The sequence below is a fragment of the Lissotriton vulgaris genome, chromosome 3_2, assembly GCF_964263255.1.
Source record: "Lissotriton vulgaris chromosome 3_2, aLisVul1.2, whole genome shotgun sequence".
NCBI classification, from domain to species: Eukaryota; Metazoa; Chordata; class Amphibia; order Caudata; family Salamandridae; genus Lissotriton; species Lissotriton vulgaris.
The window spans coordinates 316,547,712-316,566,406 of NC_141690.1; the positions used below are offsets into that span (position 1 = coordinate 316,547,712).

At 39.9% G+C, this 18,695-nt stretch overlaps 1 pseudogene; it reads left to right on the forward strand.

Moving 5' to 3' along the window:
- The first annotated feature begins 289 nt into the window (after nt 1-289).
- Nucleotides 290-18,695, forward strand: part of LOC147725772 (TSC22 domain family protein 1-like) — a 34,173-nt pseudogene continuing 15,767 nt past the window's right edge.

Below are 18,695 nucleotides of genomic sequence, written 5' to 3' on the forward strand. Positions count from 1 at the left end.
CAAGACCCAGGGTGCACATTTTTCTCCCACCCACATAATAAATATGTTCGCATCGACTATATTTTTATGTCAAGTAATCAGGCTAGTCCTGTACAAATCAGTAAACTACCAAAAACTATTTCGGACCATAATCCTTTATCGCTAACTCTGAACATAAACAACATGTTCAGACCCCATTCAAGTTGGTCCTTTGACAAAAAACTACTTGTAAATAATAAATATGTAGAATATATGACAAAATTGGGCGCAGGGGTTTTTCGATTCTAATCAATATAGCACATCTAGAAATATGGTCTGGGACTGCTTTAAGGCTGCAATCCGTGGGGAGACAATTAGCTATGTGGCCAGACAGAGGAAAGAGGAGGCAATGCTTAATGAATTACAGCTGCAAAAACTAGCTGAACTAGAAGAGAAACACACTAGGCTAATTGCACAAGAAAGTGACGGTGGCTCAGTTTTAAGAGATATGGCGATACTAAAAGCAGATATAAATAGTAAAATTACCCTAAGGACGGCTGAGCTATATCAGTCTCACCGAAATAAGATCTATGAAATGGGAGATAGGGTGGGTAAGCAGTTGGCACTCCGAACTCGCCAAAGTCTATCTCTTAACTCCATTACGCGTATCGAGTCAGAAGGCCAAGAATATACAACACAAGAATCTATTCTAGAAGTTTTTCAAAATTACTACGGGAAATTGTATAAGAATGAGGATTCTGTAAATCCCAACGTTATCAAAGAAATATTATCCGAATGGGCAACCGAGCACGAAGATGGTTCAGGAATCAATAATGTTACTAGGCTGGATCTAGAAAGAGACATAACCCAAACAGAAGTGGAAATTGCTCTTGCAGAGCTAGCTTCGGGAAAAGCCGCAGGGCCCGATAAAATACAACTTGAGTTTTATAAAATTCTGGGTAATACCGTAACGCCCCTACTTCTTGATTTATTTATTGGGATTCAAGTTAGTGGTATTCCTCCTAGATCTTGGCTTGAAACCAATATTGTAATTTTTGCAAAGAAAGATAAGCCCCCTCAGTTGCCCTCTGCATTCTGACTCGAAGCTTTATTTTAAGATCTTGGCTAATCGGCTCAGGGGGTTCATCGAACATCTGGTCTCCCCTTGGCAACACGGCTTCATTCCTGGTAAGGGTACTACGGATCATACCCAACCTGCTATCGCACTGTTTGACGCCGCAAATGCTACGGGGGGCCAGATGTCGATGGTCCTCCTGGATGCCGAGAAGGCCTTTGATAGGGTTTCATGGGCATTCTTGTGGCCAATACTAGAACAAATAAACGTTGGACCATGTTTCATGAAATCTATCAAGGCAATGTATTTCTCACCGATGGCTAGGGTATTGGTAATGGGACAGGAATCTGGGTTTTTTGATATACTCCGAAGGACTAGGCAGGGATGCCCATGTTCTCCGATCCTTTTTGCCCTCTACATTAATCCTCTCATTTTAAAATTACTAAAGACTGAGGCAATTAAACCAGTTGCATTGGGCCCCTACCATACAAAAATATTAGCATACGCCGATGATGTGGCAGTAATAACATCACAACCCACTAAGGCTATAATAGAAATAGAACAGATTATCCAAGCCTTCGGCCAGATATCGGGATACTCCCTAAACAGGGATAAAACTATGGTCATCTGTTCATCAATTTATTGATTCTAGAAGGGTAGAATCCGCTGTATATCTGGGAGTTCGAATATCTGCCAAAATAGACGAGATTGTTAAAATTAACTATGAACCATTACTTCAAAAAGTGAAGAAAGATCTTAAAAGGATTGACGGATTACATCTCTCAATCATCGGGAGAGGTAACTTCCTTAAAATGAATATTCTACCCCGGGTCCTATACCTGTTTCGTGCGATACCTCTATTAGTGGAGGACAACATTTTAAAGGGCTTGGAATCCCATATGGGTAAAATTGTGTGGGGATACGGGAAGATAAGGAGATCTACCCGGAAGCTCTCTTTACCCATTATCAGAGGTGGGCAGGCAATTCCTGATTTGAGATTTTACTTATGGGCTGCCCTTCTTCAACAGACGATGTCATTATTTCACATTAAACCATTGGAAAATGAAGCAGGGGCTAATTACATACCTTCAATATTCGAATTGTCCATTGGAGACAGGGCTAATGGTTTGTTATTAAAACAGGTCGAACCTTCATACTTTAAGAAAGTAAAGTTTAAGGTTATATCAAGCACCTGGGTAACGTGGAGGAAAATTACGAGGTATATGAAAATTCCTAAACACAATAGATATATTTCACTATGGCATTCATCAATATTACCACCACAAATATATGATGCTATTTCTAGACGATGGGAAACATTAGGAGTATTAACAATAGGAGATTTTTTACTTCCCACTTATGGTGATAGATTTTTGCAACTTCAATCCAAATTTGCAATCCCAAATAATAGTGTATTTAAATTTATACAAATTAATACAATTTTAAATCTAAAAGTTGCTGATATCTCTCTGGATAATATCCCTTTAATCGATTGTATGTCTAGATCCGCGACTAGGATTGGTACTATTTATGACATTTTTATTGAAAATCAACAAGATGATTTAGAATCTACTGAAGTGGGTTGTCGAGGAAACTAAATAACCCTAATGTGGATATTGGCATGTCTTTGATCCTATCATCACAGCTGTTTATGTGTGCTAACCTGAAAACCCAACTCTATAAAACTATCTATGATTTATATTTTACTCCGGCCAAACTATACACTTGGGGGAAAAGGCCTACTTTGGAGTGTCCAAGGTGTGGCAAAACAACGGCAAATTTATGACATATGCTGTATGAATGTGATAAACTACTAGTACTCAGAACAATGATTGCTGGGTTCTGGCAGGAAGTGTTTGGGCATCCGGTAGCCGAATCTCCCACCCTTTATATTTTGGGTTATGATAATACTCTGAGGCACACTAAGGCGGAAGAAGTAGCTCTCTTCCTGGGTACAGCAGTGTATAGAATAACATTAACAGCCCGTTGGAAGGTTGCCGATCCCCCTAACTTTCAGATTTGGCTCTGTTAGGTATGTATAATCAAGAGAAGGCGATTTTTGCCTGTAAAGGAACTAAGTCAAGAGCACGGGGTATTGAGATCTGGAAACCAATTGAAAATTGGAAAAATGACAATAGAGATTGTAGATAAATGAGAGCAATCAGTATAAAATTGTTATAGTTTTCTTATTCTGATAAGTCCTTAGTATTCCTGCTTTATTTAAGCTAATTTATTTGCCTAATTTGACTGTTTGTTGTATTTACTAAAGTTCCTTTTTGTTTTTCTCATTGCTTTTTTTCTCTGTGTGTATCTGCAAATGTGAATAACCAAATAAATAAATATAAAAAAAAATGAAATGTTATTGTGAGGACAATGCAAGAAATAAGCTGCTTCGCTACATGGGCCTATACTGGTGTATCGAGTGATCCCTGGGGGGGGTTTGATATTCCCTGACCTTGCCCTTTTAAAAGAATGTGGCGCGACTAGAAGTTAATAATGCTTTTATATTTTATTGTGCCAAACAAAACAAAATAATCTTCAATAGGATGAGCAGTTTTGAGTTCCTTCCTTGGTGTTTTCTTCTCTTGGAGTTTGTCCAAATGACGTGCTTCGGGTTTCTTTTTTCCTCCGGTTGATAAGCGGTGCATGCAAGAAAAGAGAATCACGCATCACCGGGTGAAAGACAGCAAGAAAACAAACATGACCACCCTAAAGACTTTAGACACTTCCTCCCCATTGGAACACAAACCCCCATATACGGCGTCGTACCTGCTCCAGCCAAGTTCCTCCTGGAGAGTGGTGGGCGTTGCACGATGTATCTGGTGTCCTCTACTCTCGGCATTGGTCGGTACCTTCATGGGCTCTTCGGGTACTCCCACAGGCTGGCGGCTTTCTTTCAAGTCTTCCGGCGTCTTCCTCTAGTTCTCTGGTTTCCGAGCTTGAATCTCCAGAACCACGCATTCAAACGCGGCCTCTTTCGTCTTGAGGTCCGTTTTTTCCCGTGATAGGACGGCTCTCGATGATGTCGTCTCTGGACAATCCTCCTCTTGTCCTATGCTGTTCTGCTGAAAGGGGCGGCTCACACCCTGCACATGAAGCGGCAATATCTTATTATCCTCTGTATTGCATGAGTCCCGATCCCCGAAGATCTTCTGACACCTGGGAATATAAAAAAAGCTTGCCCACAGGTTTGGTCCATTTCTGTTGTGAAAGAGCATACCCAGGGCAGGCAAATGCAACATGCCCGATTGATTCAAAGGAATGTCTGCAGATGGGGCACAGGGAGTCAGAATCTGTGTCCCATTTGGAGGTAAATGCCTTTAGTGGTAAACTACCACCCAAAATTGGAAATATAATTTTCTATCCAGGGGGCAGTTATGACATCCCAAATAGGGCTCCAAAAAACATGAAGCCTTAAACTCCAGAAATGTCCCCATTAGTGAAGAACTAACAGCCATGGTAACTTTTGATTGCCTGACCCAGTGCCAATATTTTTTTAGCTCCTCTACAGATATGGAAGAGAGAGATGAAGACTTATCCCAAAGGATTTAAAGCCTATAGTTAGTAGCAACGCTTTACATTTCTGAAGCCAGGTGATTTTGTTAATTCTATCGGCCTTCATTACATCTTCCAGGGCTAGTCTGTAATGAAACAGCTATGACTGGGACCAGAGCCTACGCCAGAAAAACAAAAGTCAAAGTCTGGCTTTGTTGGCCAAGGAATTCCTGACCATATCCAAGATTAGTGGTACCAATTGAGTAATGGTGGTTAGACTGGTCAAAGATGACATAAATCTATTCTCAGAACTAGTGAGGTAGGATGCACTTGAAAAACACAACAAGATCTGAGCCATGCAGAACGGATCCCACGGCCTTAGCATCATAGATTTAGAGAAACAGACAATTAGCTTTGAGTAGGAAGAGTTGTGACCTCATATGAGGTGGCCGGCAATCTGCTTGGAATGATCCACTAGTGGTTTCCATACGGTTGTCGAAGATAGTGTTGCAACCCAATAAGTGAAAGATTGTGCCCCAGTTCCATTCTAACCCTAAACCACCTATGTTTGTTAAAAATCATTAACTTTTTTTGCAGAATTGTTCTCAAGTCCAAGGTCATCACAACATTCTTTAAAGTTAGATAAAGCACTCTTCAACCTACTAGAAGTCTTAGAGAGCAGAAGAGCATCAGATGCAAAAGGCAAGGTAGGTACCTTCCTGTCAGCAAGAGTGGGAGTGTCCGTAGGGGAGCTGCAGAGAATGTGAACAATGTAATTCAAAATAGGGAGAACAAGCTGGGGGCCAAGACACAACCTTGTTGGACCCCACTAAGGATGAGAAACTTCTCCCTCAGTCCTCCCTTTTCCCCCATGGACCTGCGCAGAATTGCCCTCATGTAGACGTATTAGGAATGAAATAATACCCAATGGCATACCCATATCAGAGAGGACCAGACATAATTTCCTACAGGGAGTCAGGTCAAAGGCTGACTTGACGAAGGCAACATACATGCTGACTGCCAAGCTCCACAGCTCTCCAATATAAGAGCATAAATCAAAAGACCTCATCCATAGTGCATATCTTCCTATGGAAGTCGGCCTGGTAGGAAAAAATTATATCCTTGGCATCGATCCACTCCTGTATCCTAAATATTAAAAGGCAAGCAAATATTTTCTGTATTCAATCAATCAGACTAACAGGTCTATAGTTTGATCAAAGTGATTTATTTCCTTTCCTATATATAGGAACAGATTTGGCTACCATCCATGATGCTGGTATGGGTTAGTATTTATGTTAAACACTCACAAACTCTTAGAAACACTTGCACTCACTTGATGTTGTCATCAGTCATATCGTTTGAGATATCATCAGTGATGTCACTGACGCTGACAAGGAGTGATAAGCAGTGCATTGCGTGGTTGTAAGTTATTGTTAGCTCAGGTAACTATAACTGCTGAAATTCAATGATTTGTATGAGTGAAATCTGAGCCTAACTATAATGTCTTTATAATCTTTGGGTTTTCAATGAATATATATATATATATATATATATATATATATATATATATATATATATATATATATATATATATATATATATATATATATATATATATATATATATACGTGTGTGTGTGTGTGTTTGTTTATGTGTGTATGTATTTATATCTATGTGTATGTGTACCTATGTTCACTGAAAAAAACAGATGTTACAGGGTCAATATAGTTAGGTTGATGTACACATCCAAAATCACAGACATTCAGCAGTTATAGTTACACTTATGCTAAGAAACTCATGGCCTAAAGTTATTCAACAGCATGAGTTAAAATTTCTTCAGATGAGTATAACTAAAAATCCTCAAAGTACATGGTTTTGTGTGTATACAATGTCAACCTAACTATAGCGTTCCTGTAACCTTTGTTTTTTTCAGTGAATTTCAATTTTTTGTTGTTGTAAAATAACATATAATTGTTGTACATTAATATAACGTAGCCGCACGCGGTGGGGGTTGGCTGCAGTGCTTGGCCTGCCACCAGACCCTGCCGCCAACCACCTGCATTCATCCAACCCCATGCTACTCAGGGCTGTGCATGGTGGGGCCTTGGTCTATGAGTGTGTGAGGTTTTTTTTCCAATGGGCTTCGGATCCCCTGGGATCCACTGGTAGCTGTGGATCCTTGAATTGTGCCCAAAAAAAATTGTGCAATTTGGTGCCCATAACAGGTCCCACAGGGGCCCCTCCATATATCCTATAGGGACAGGATACTTGTATCCTGTCCCTTTATGTGTTTTGACACTTTCTTTTTACCTCCGCCAGTCTTGGAGACAAACAAAATGTTGGCCACAACTTTCATTTCACGTTGCATCTCGCCAATCAGAGTGTGTTTTTCACTTCAAGTCCACGTCCCAAGATAGCCATAAATGTATTTCTTTAATAACTCCCAAACTACTGTATGGTTTTACACCAAATTACAAAAATGTCACTTTCTGGACCAACACCTACATTTCTGCTAAATTTGGTGCAATTTCATTCAGTAGTTTGAGCTGAACGGAATTACAGTAAATTTGGCAGAAAGCTAGATCTTGGTACAGAAAGAGTGCTTTTTGTACTTTGGTTTAAATCTGTTCAGTTATTTTGGAGTTTTTAAAGTAAAAAGATTTATGTATATCTAGAGACGCGATCCCTTCAGATGTCATGAGTTATGTCTTCAGTGATGTCACTGACCATGTCATGAGTGATGTAATTTGTGAAGTCATAAGCAGTTCACATGGGATGCATAAGTGATAGTTAGCTCAGGTAACTATAACTGCTGACTTTCCGTGCTTTTGAGTGTGTAAAATCTGAACCCAACTATAACGTCCCTGTAACCTTTGTTTTTTTCAGTGAATATATATATATTAATGGTATGTAGATGTGATGTCAATAATAGTAAATATATAATTTCCTTCGCAATATTATTGTCACCAATATTTTGGTAGTATAAGTTTTCTGTAGTAGACATTTCTACAAACATCCCACTTATGAACACAACCCTGCATGATTTTATGAACAGACTGTATTCCAAACTTCAATATAAGTTTCACTTTTAATTGTAAAATAAGAGAATATTTGCAACAAAAATTGATTTTGCAAGGAATGCAAATATGTGCCTGAAATATATGATTTGAAATATAAGAATCCCTATTAGATTATTACATTTTTGTGGAAATCAACATTTGTGCCTGAAATAATATATTTTACATTTTCGACGTGATGAATACATGTCTTCTTTAAGCCAGTTTGAACAAAATGTATTTTAGGTTTACACCATTAAATGCGAATGGGACTAGGGCCTCCATTGAAATAATGTGTTACATTTTATTCAGACGACGCATTCTCATTAAAATTCATTATTAAAACAGAGCATCACGCATCATTACATTTCATGCTTAAGTTGTTAACAATTATAAACTGCAATGGCAATATAATTTAGGTAGACAACAATATGCTGCTATTTATAGCATAGCATATAACTTGTGTTTGATCACTTGAGAGCTTAATATTTAGAGACTGCAATTTTGTGTTGTCACTGTGGATAAACAAAGAGCGCATAATTATTACATAAAGCGAGAGCACTGCTGTAGTATAGATTTGTTTTATTTTATCCTGATGCAGCCAAATACTCCTTTGTTATCAAGAAGATTTCTAATTTAGCAACAATTTGTTTCTCTTAAAACCCTGGGGAATATTTACAGAAAGGCCAGTTAAAATATCACTGAGGGTAAATAGGAAAACCCAGCAACTGTAAAATCGCCCATTACAGAAGGGAAAACCACTGCCCTTCTGTAATAATAATTATAATATTGATACATGTTTTATAGAGCGCATAGCTTCAGCTGTACAAGTGTCCCAGTGCTGAGCAGTTGGAAAGAAGCGGAGGAGACTAAAGGGAAGTGGGGGCCTAAAAAAGCCAGGGGCATATTACCAACAACTAGCGATAATTATCGCTATGTTGGTTTAGCGGCGATATTTTTAACGCCGAGCTGCGGCGATTTTTATCGCTTAGGAGCCTTGCTATTATCAAGGTTTATCTCCTAAGCGATAAAAATCGGCAGAAATGCATGAATATCGCTGAAAAGCCAGCGATATTCATGCATCACCGAGCTAATGCTCTTAGCCATGTTATCCACCTACCATTGGATAACATGGCTAAGAACTGCTCAGGGGCAGGTGTTAGCTTTTGGAGATATTCGCGCTTAGCGAGAATATCTCCAAAAGTTGGCAATAGGAGATAGCGATGTTAGCAACTGTTTCCAGTCGCTAACATCTTGGCACGCCCACTTTGCATGTCATTAGTGATAAATATCACTGACATGCAAGGCGGGGCCCAAGATGGTCACTATCTCCTACTAGCTGTCGCTAACTGGTGTTAGAGACAGCTAGGTAATAGGGAGATAATTTTATCTCCGCTTTAATGGCTTTTAAAGCCAAAAAAGCGGAGATAAACCCCCTTGATAATATGCTCCCAAGTCTTTGAACTGAGTTCTAGATAAAGAGTGCCTTAGCTGCAGCGGAGGGCAATTCCAGAGTTTAGAAGCAAGAAAGCAAAAAGATCTACCACCAACGTGAGCTTGTTTGTCTAAGGACCCGAGGCACCTTCTAGGAGAATCTGGAGCAAGAAGAGGGTGGAGGTCCATCCGCCCAGCCTTCCTATGGACCCTTTAGCAGTAACAAAGTGTGTTAAAAAGAGGTGCTTTTCCAAGAGGGGCCAGAGCAGTTTCTTAAGTGCCCTACTTATAGATGCACACTTGGGGAGTTTGCGCAGCAGGCGGGTCGCCAAATTCTATACTCGCTGGAGTCTCTTGATCCTTGCCTGAGAGGCTCACAGGTATATTTTGTTACAGCTGTCCATCTGAGAGACTACTGGATCACAGTTTTCTGGGCCGAGAATGGTAGGAGGTGGATACAACGTTTGAGATATCCAATAATGCCAAAACACCCTCCCACTGAGACAGTTATTTGACTCTCAAAAGTGAGTTTATCGGCAAACCAAGCACCCAAGTTTTAACCTAGGGGTTAGGCTGAAGAAAGGGACCCAGGGATTCTGGGCAGCAGGCTGAGGCCCCACTCTGCACACTCTGAACTGTGTTGCCAAAATTACTGCCAGCAATAATTACGTACTGGATGTAATCCATGTATCTGATTATATAATATAGCCCAAAATTGTGCAAAATATTGACCTATGCAAGATGATCTATGAGCAGGTTTCAAAAAAAAAATACAATACATAAGCTAATGCCACTGTTTTAAAAGCAGAATAAACTCACACTGATATTGGCATGAGTTGTGTTGCAGGGACACCTACCTTCAACTTATGGCTGGTGAGCTTTCTTAGTTTAACACTGACAAGAAATTCCCGCCCCCCCTCCCCCCCTCCGATGGCACTTGTTTGTGTACTGTGAAACAAGGAAAGACATTATGCATCACCCTTTGTTCTACTGGAGGCAATATTTCCCAAGAGCAATATTTACAAACCTTTCGTACACAATGTAACACAATACATCATCATTGGAAGGCATGTTTTTTACCCACATGGCTTCATTGCACTTGGCTGAACATTCAAGTGCTTTATAAACTTACAACCTAACTTATCACTCGAAGTTCGAATGTAAAATTTGCAATTTAAAATCAATCTCAGCTTTACAGTGCAATAAAAATGTTTTTGTGTAGGACAACAAATATATAAAGGTACGTGACAGCAGTTCAACATAGTGAATGTGCAAATAGATTCAAAATGCGCCTTCTCCTCCCAAAAAGGGCACTTTCTAAAGGTGAACCAAAACATCGGCTCTGGACCTCTCTGGAAAATAAAAGAGAATGAAGGTGAGCAAATGGAAAATACACTAAGGGGTCGATTCCGATTTCGGTCGGGAGGGCTCTGAATTGGATTCAGTGTTACCTAAACCGATCCGGAGCCCTTGTTTCTGACTGACTCCTTCCCAATTCTGTATGACCAAGTAAGATGCCTTGAAACTGTTAACGCTGACCGAATTGGTTCCGAAAAGCATTCGGAGAGATTGAGCCTTTCTGGAGCCGATTTGTACAGCTCTATGGACTCAGTTTCCGAGCGAGCAATCACAACAATCGATTCAGACAGACTTTCTGATTAAGGTTTGTCTGGAATGAAAAGGCTGCCCAAATCGGTCTTTGGGGCCTATAGCATGCCCCCTTCACCTGGGGCCCTCCGAATCCAGCCCATGGGGTACCCTTGGGTCCCCTCTTCCCAACTATGCACTGTGTGGCAGGCACCAAGGGGTGTCCACCACAGGGTGCACGATTTACCCCAACCACCCCTTCTGTCAATGCGAACCTGTGTATGCATTCGGTACACAGGCTCCCATTGAAGACAATGGAGTCCGACCAAATTGTATCTGGATGCATTCAAAAGGATCGTACTTGTTTGGTTGGACTCTTCCGACCCGAGTTGTCCGGAAAGCATTCTGGACCTGAGTCGTTCGGTTTGCTTTCAAACAAGAATACAATAATCAGAAATATTGACCATTAAATCAAAATAGTAATAAATATCTGTATTGACGCAATCAAAACAAGCACAAATGCAATCTCAATGGCACAAATACAACTATGGTAGTGGGGATTTCTAAAAAATGTTTCAAGAGTGAAGGATACTGCCCCATACCTACATAAATGGAAGCAGCATTAAAGAAAAACAAAAAATTACAACTTGATAAGACTGTAGCAAATTCTGTCAGCCTCGCAAGATAGACACATTAAGGTGGAAAGATTTTGCTGAATTGATTTTTTGAGCGTAAGCAGTCATTTTCAGCTCATCACTGCAAAGGGGAAATCTCACTGCTTCTAATAGTGATGCACAGGTACATACAACATGTACATCAAATCTAGTGCGAGGGACATTGTGAGAAATTGGGTTGTAGGTTGAGGAGGTTTTGAGCTACTGAAGCAACAGCCAAACTCGCCATCATGGCAAAACTCTAAAGTCACTAAATGAGAATTTGCTTAACTCTCAGGTAGCTTGGCACAAAAGCTGTCAGAGGTAAGTTTAATGTATTTGTTCAGCACACAAACAGTAATAAAGTGAAAACACACCCAAAGACAAATCCCATCCAAACATAAAAATAAAGAGAAAACTTGAATAAACTATTTGTCACGAAAACTTCAAAAATCTAATCACTAGAACCAGTGTTAAAATGTGCAATGTCTAGGGTAAAAATCAGCGCCTTAAAGATCAAAACGCCAACCGTGGACATCTAGTTGTGCATGACCGAAGCAAAGTTGAAAGTTAAGGCCAACTGTGATGGAGTGCATTTCGGATACAAAGAGTAGATTGGGCCCAGTCTTAGCTTACCCTTGGACTTAGAAGAAATTCTGCAGAAGTTTAGCTGGACAAGTATGCAGGAGGTGTCTGAGGAGGAAACATCGCTGTCAGGGTCCACTGGATAAAGCCACAATGAAGATATCTACTTTCAGGCTTAGGGCATCATTATGATGCTGGACGGTCGGAGAGCCCAATTTGGATGCGGCCACCAGGTTGGCGATTGGAAAGTGCTCCTTTAAAGGCCTGGGTGGGAAATTCCATTCCGCTTTCAGAAGTTGCAAAGTTTGGGCATTTTTCCGTTCCACAGAGAATGCGTAGATGTCGAAACTTCCACTATCCACTGCGTAGCTGACATTTTTTCTTGTTTGCACTTTAAAAATGCGTTCTCGCATGCACAGTAGTGACTTACCCCATCCCTGCGTTCGCAGATGAGTATTCCTATCCGTTTGCGTGCGCCACAAGATGTAGGATCATTGGTAGCCGGTCGCGCTATTCCGTGAGCGTTTGTGATTGCGAACACGTCATTCGACCCGGAACAGGAAATAAGCAAGATGGCCACGCCCATTAGCGACCGCATGGGCAAGTTGGAGATATATTTCCCAGTGAGCACCCAAAAAAACATCGCGAACGGGCAGGAAAAGCAATCTCTGCGTCTTCGCGAAAGTTCCACGTGCTTGCGGAGATTTTGAGCAATTTTGCGATAATTTGCATAGGGCAACTACGCAAATTCCGCCCACCTCTACTCCTTTACACAGAGGCTTGTGATGTGGCCCAGGAAAAGGGGCGCAGCACACGCCTCTGTGTAAAGTAGCACTTAATGCACATCCATGCACCATGTGCCATTTACAATGTGGTGCATGGCACACAATGTAAGGATGTGTGTGGGTCACCCTGGGCCACTTTGCACTGGCCTACCAGGGCTGGGGGCCCAGTTTGGGCCCCCCAAAGGCAGTCTACGACAGCCTTTTCTTGGCAGTCGAACCACTAGAAATAAGCTGTTGGAAAGGGAAATCGTAATCCCTGTCATTGGGATTGTGATTCCTACTTCCCTCCTTCGGGGTCAGTAGATCCTGTCTGAGGCAGTGGTCTTTCCCCTGAAAGCTGACAGTCTGACTGCATGCATCCAAATACTGTGGTCAGACCAAAGGGCTGTCTGTCAGGTGGACTGCCACATATCCTAATCAGGCCATTAGTCTCTTCTTTGGAAGTCAAAAAACTCCAGTGAGATGAAGCTGCTTCACACGGTTGGATACTCCTTCTGCGAAGAGCCACTGAACAGGATTTCCTGCTGCAGAGAAGAATGCCGTGGGAGCTGCTGCGAAGTCAGATCAATGGAGGATGCACTTTTGGGGGATGGACGAGAAGGTATGTCTCCTCTTGGTACTAAGAACATTTTTTAACCAAACACATTTTAAGTCCCAAGTTTTGGATTTTGGCTAACTGGGCACCGTTACCACCACCATCAAGAGTCCAGGACTAGAGGGGTAACACTTGGAGGATCAGGACTCCCTCAGGCTGTGTCAAGGGGGCACATTTAAGATGGTTGGAGCAATTTCTGTCCCTTAAGCTTTGATTAGGAGACAAGCCTACTAGTCCTTGGCTCAAAAGTAGATACAGGGCTCAAGCAGCAGGGCAGGCCTCTGAGGGTTCAAGGCAGGCTCCAGGCACCACAGTACTCCTTCCTGTGCAGCAAAACCTTTCAAAGTACACAGCAGGCAATAGCAGAATACAGTCCTCTGAGAGTCCTTCCCCGGGTCGATAAAGTGAATTGAAGGGTAGGTCTATGGGTCCCTTTGGTTTCCTGGTGCCTTTTTTTGAAGTAGGAGAAGTTTATTAAGATTCCCTTTGCAGTGCTTTGAATTTACAGGCACAATGGAAGAATGTTAAATTCTTTGTGTGAAAGAAGGGCACAGCCTATTGATTTGCAAGTGGGGCTGTGCCCAGCAACCCGTCGATCTTACCATGTATGGTCCATCCAGGCATACTGAATCCCTCTATTGTAAGGCTGTCTGGGAGTAATATACAAAGTCCCAACTTCTGACCACACCCAGTCATGTGACCCAGAAACAAAACTGCAAGCACTAATTAGTTAGGGGAGGCAAAATGACAACCTGTAATTAAAATTTAACTTAAAATCTGACTTTAGCATTAAAGAGGGCTTAACATTACAATTTCTGACAAACCAAATATGACTTTCCTACATGTTCTCCAACACAAATGAGCACTTATTTAATGTATTAGGGAGCCCAGTGTTATTCTATGGGAGAGTTCGACCTCACAATAATGAAGAACAAATTTGTTAGGTTTTTCCCAACTAGGACACGTGAAACTTGTAATACATGACCAACTTTTTAATACAATATACCAAGCACTTTAGGCTTTATTGGGTGTTCCTTAGTGGTGACTTTCATGTTATAAAAAGTGAGTTTTATCGCTGCAAGCCCAGTAGTAGCAATAAATGTACATGCTTTTGGTATTTGGTATACCATTCTACTACAGACGTATAAATAAATTAAATATGCCTATCAGGTGTAAGTCAATTATACCATGCATTAGGAAGTGAGCACGTTAGCACTGGTGATCAGTGGTAAAGTACACAGATTCCGAAGGCCAACAAATCCAGAAACACAGGAGAAGAGAAGGCAACAGGATTAGGGGAAGACCACCCTAAGGCGGACGGTGCAGAGTAGTAATATTCATGTAGAAATATCGCCTGACATTAATATCTCGCAGAAATATCGAGTGGAACAAATATCGACAACAAAAATATAGTTTGATCAGAATATCGACTGACAGGTAAGTAATATCGATAAAAATAATATAGATGTAATAAATATCGTTTACAAAAATATAGTTTACAAAAATATCTATTTATTAATAATGTTATGTATTTTAGTGTTTTAAATGAGAATTGTTTGTTATTTTATTATATGTTTTGGAATTGTATTAGTTATTAATGCTTTTTATGTTTAATTTTGTGTTATTACTTCCGTAGCGGGTTGTGGGTTTAAAGGGGAACAGGGTGGGAAGTAATTTAATTATATAAAATTAATTGATTACTTAATGTGTTAATTAATTTATAATAGTGTGATAATTAGTTGTTAATTAATTTGAATGACTCAATTAATAATTAATTATGTTAATTGTTTAATTAATTTTAGGTGTGTGTTGGGGAGTTCATACGTGTAAATGGTGTGAAGGGTGGTAATTAATAATGTATTATTGATTAATTATTAAATAATGTTTTAATTAATTACCATTAATTAATTAGTAATTATTAATTGTAAATGTGTTATTAAATGTAGGTGTATGTTGTGGTGTTTTTAAGTGTATATGGTGTGAAAGCTGGTAATTAATTGATTAAAAAAACATACATTTTCATTAATTAATTAGTAAATATTAATTTTAATTGTGTAATTAATTTTAGGTGTGTGTGGTGGATGTTATAGTTTTAAATAATGTTTAATTAATTAATGTTTATTATCTTTGTTAATAATAATATATTTAAATGTATATATTAATTATGTTGATATTGGAAATTAAATTAAAAGAAAATTTTGATAGTTTTTTTTATTGTTTTGTCTTCCAGCGCATTCCTTACTATTGTACTCACTGGAGTGGGAATAGTAATTTTTACCCCTAAGCTATCCAACGCTTTCCCTACTGTTGCACTCTCTGGGGTGGGAACAGTAATTTTCACCCCTACGCTATCCAAAGCTTTCCCTACTGTTGCACTTTCTGGAGAGGGAATAGTAATTTTCACCCCTACGCTATCCAACGCTTTCCCTACTGTTGCACTCTCTGGAGTGGGAATAGTAATTTTTACCCCCACGCTATCCAACGCTTTCCCTACTGTTGCACTCTCTGGAGTGGGAATAGTAAATTTTACCCCTACGCTATCCAATGTTTTCCCTACTGTTGCACTCTCTATAGTGGGCATAGTAATTTTTACCCCTACGCTATCCAGAGCTTTTCCTACTGATGCACCGTCTGGAGTGGGAATAGTAATTTTTACCACTACGCTATCCAACATTTTCCCTACTGTTGCACTCTCTGAAGTGGGAATAGTAATTTGTACTCCTACGCTATCCAACGCTTTCCCGACTGGTGCACTCACAGGAGTGGGAATAGTAATTTCTACCCCTACACTATCCAACGCTTTCCCTACTGTTGCACCCTTTGGAGTGGGAATAGTAATTTTTACCCCTACGCTATCCAACGCTTTCTTTACTGTTGCACCCTCTGGAGTGGCAATAGTAATTTTTACCCCTACGCTATACAGTGCTTTCCCTACTGTTGCACTGTCTGGAGTGGGAATAGTAATTTTTACTCCTAGGCTATCCAACGCTTTCCCTACTGTTGCACACACTGGAGTGGGGATAGTCATTTTTACCCCTACGCTATCCAAGGCTTTACCTACTGTTGCACCCTTTGGCGTGGGAAAAGTAATTTTCACCCCTACGCTATCCAGCGCTTTCCCTACTGTTGCACCCTCTGGAGTGGGAATAGTAATTTTTACCCCTACGCAATCCAACACTTTCCCTACTGTTGCACTCCATGGAGTGGGAATAGTAATTTTTACCCCTTCGCTATCAAATGTTTTCACTACTAATGTTTATATTTTGTTATTAAATGTAAGTATTATTATTTTTTAATACTTTAATGTGTTATTTAAATATAGAATATTATTTTTTATTCAAAATGTTGTATATATGTGTTTATTTTATTTTTATATAATTATTAAAGTTTATGAATTAAATAAAGATAATAAGAAAATGTAATTAAGAAAATATATGTATATGTACACATTTATTGTGTTTATATTCATTAAATTAAGTTTATTTGTTATAGTTAGTTAAAATATAAATGTAATTTAATTTATTTTGTTAATATTAATATTATTTAATTATTTAATTTAAGTTATATTATTTTTTAAAGTCGATATTTTTTACATCTCTATTTTTTACATCTATATTTTTGAGTCGATATTGTTGTACTTACCTGTTTAAGTATAGGGATTCGATATTTTAGTAGTCAATATTTTTACATCTATATTTTTGTTAACTATATTTTTGTTATCGATATTTAAACATGGAACCAAGGCTGACAGGTCTAACAACCTAGCAAGATAGAATTCCATTCATCTCCTCATCTTGCTGTCTAATTCCTTTTCAATGTTGCCTTGATTCATTTACAATTTGAATGCAACATTATGGGGCCGATTATGATTGCGGAATTTCCGCATCCTCTGGGCCAGCCGAAGCCACCGCCAGCCCAGAGGATGCGGAAAAACCTCAGCGGACCAACCAAAGACCCACCGCCACATTAGGATGGCTGGTGGGTCCTGGTTTCCGTCCGCAGCTTTTCCGCCGCGGTTGGCTTACAACAGCGGCGGAAAAGCTCTAATATGGTGGCGGTGTCTCTCAGACACCGTCCACCATATTAGGATGGGCTTCCAAAAATGCTTTTCCGCGGCGGGTTTTCCGCCGAGGAAAAGCATGTGTATCTTCATTATGGGGTCCGGTTGCGGGCCCCCTAGGTGAAGGGGGGATAGGGGGTGCACATGGGGGGTACCTATGTTACCCCACTGCATTTGTATACAGAAATCGGCAGGCACCGCGCGGTGCCTGCCGCTTTCTGCATACAAATGCATTGTATGCATTTTTAACATTGCAGCGGGTGCAGCTTGAAGCTGCACCCGCCGCAATGTTAAAGATATAGGATGTGACCGCCACCCTGGCGGTCACATCCTAATCAGCACAGAGGGAACGCCGCTGCCCTTGCGGACATTCCCTCATACTCTGGGGTCGCGGACGGACTCAAGTCCGTCCGCGATCATAATGACCCCCTAAGTATGCTAAATCTATAGACTTTATACTAGCCAATACTATGAATTTACATTTTGTCATACATTACACATTTTGAGATTCTCAGTACCATTGTAGCATCCCTAAAAGATAACATATTTTATTCTAAACAATGCCTTCAAACTAGTGGGTGAATCTATTGCCTTTTTTCCTTGGCAAACTAGAATACATGTATTACCTCTCGAAGAAATTTTACACGTGTATTTGCAAAATTGATCTCAGGAACTAAAAGGTTTGAACATGTTACACCAGGATTGATCACTTTGCAGTACTTAAATTAGCATGTAAAGTCAAATACCACACTACAACTAGAATACCAAATCACCAGACCCATGAACTGGTCATTTCAGGTGACTCTCTTCCTCCTCAAAGTTCTAATGGCATCTGCCTAGAAATTCAGGATTTTGGGAGACAAAGAAGACTTCAACAAACCCTTGCAAACACTCATTCTTACTTGATCTGGTAAAGCCATCATGTTACTATTGCTCAACACTCTTCAACATCGAACACCACATCTATCTTAACATCTACCACAGTTCAAAAAATGTAGAATCATTTTCCCTTGCAAACCAAATGAAAACACATTTTTTACTCCATTGGTATACCAAATGGTTCATTTAGATTCTTCTTCTGCTCTAGCAATAGAGTAAAGCAGGCATTATTTTGAAAGGAATGACCACACACCTCAAAGAATACATCTCCATAGAAAGAACAGAAAAGGCCATCATTTACTCTTTCTTCTCTTTGAGATATCAATTATCCTTTGGCTGAAATAGTAAAGGCCAGTTAAGATATCGTAAGGTTCAACATTATGAGACAGAGATTAAGCATATTTTAAGGTGATATAATGTCATCTATAGCATGGGTGTAAATCTCACTCTTATACAATAGCAATGTGCTTAACAAATAAGAACACCCGTGGCTATGGATCTAAATATCAATAACATTTTATTTGACTAGCTGA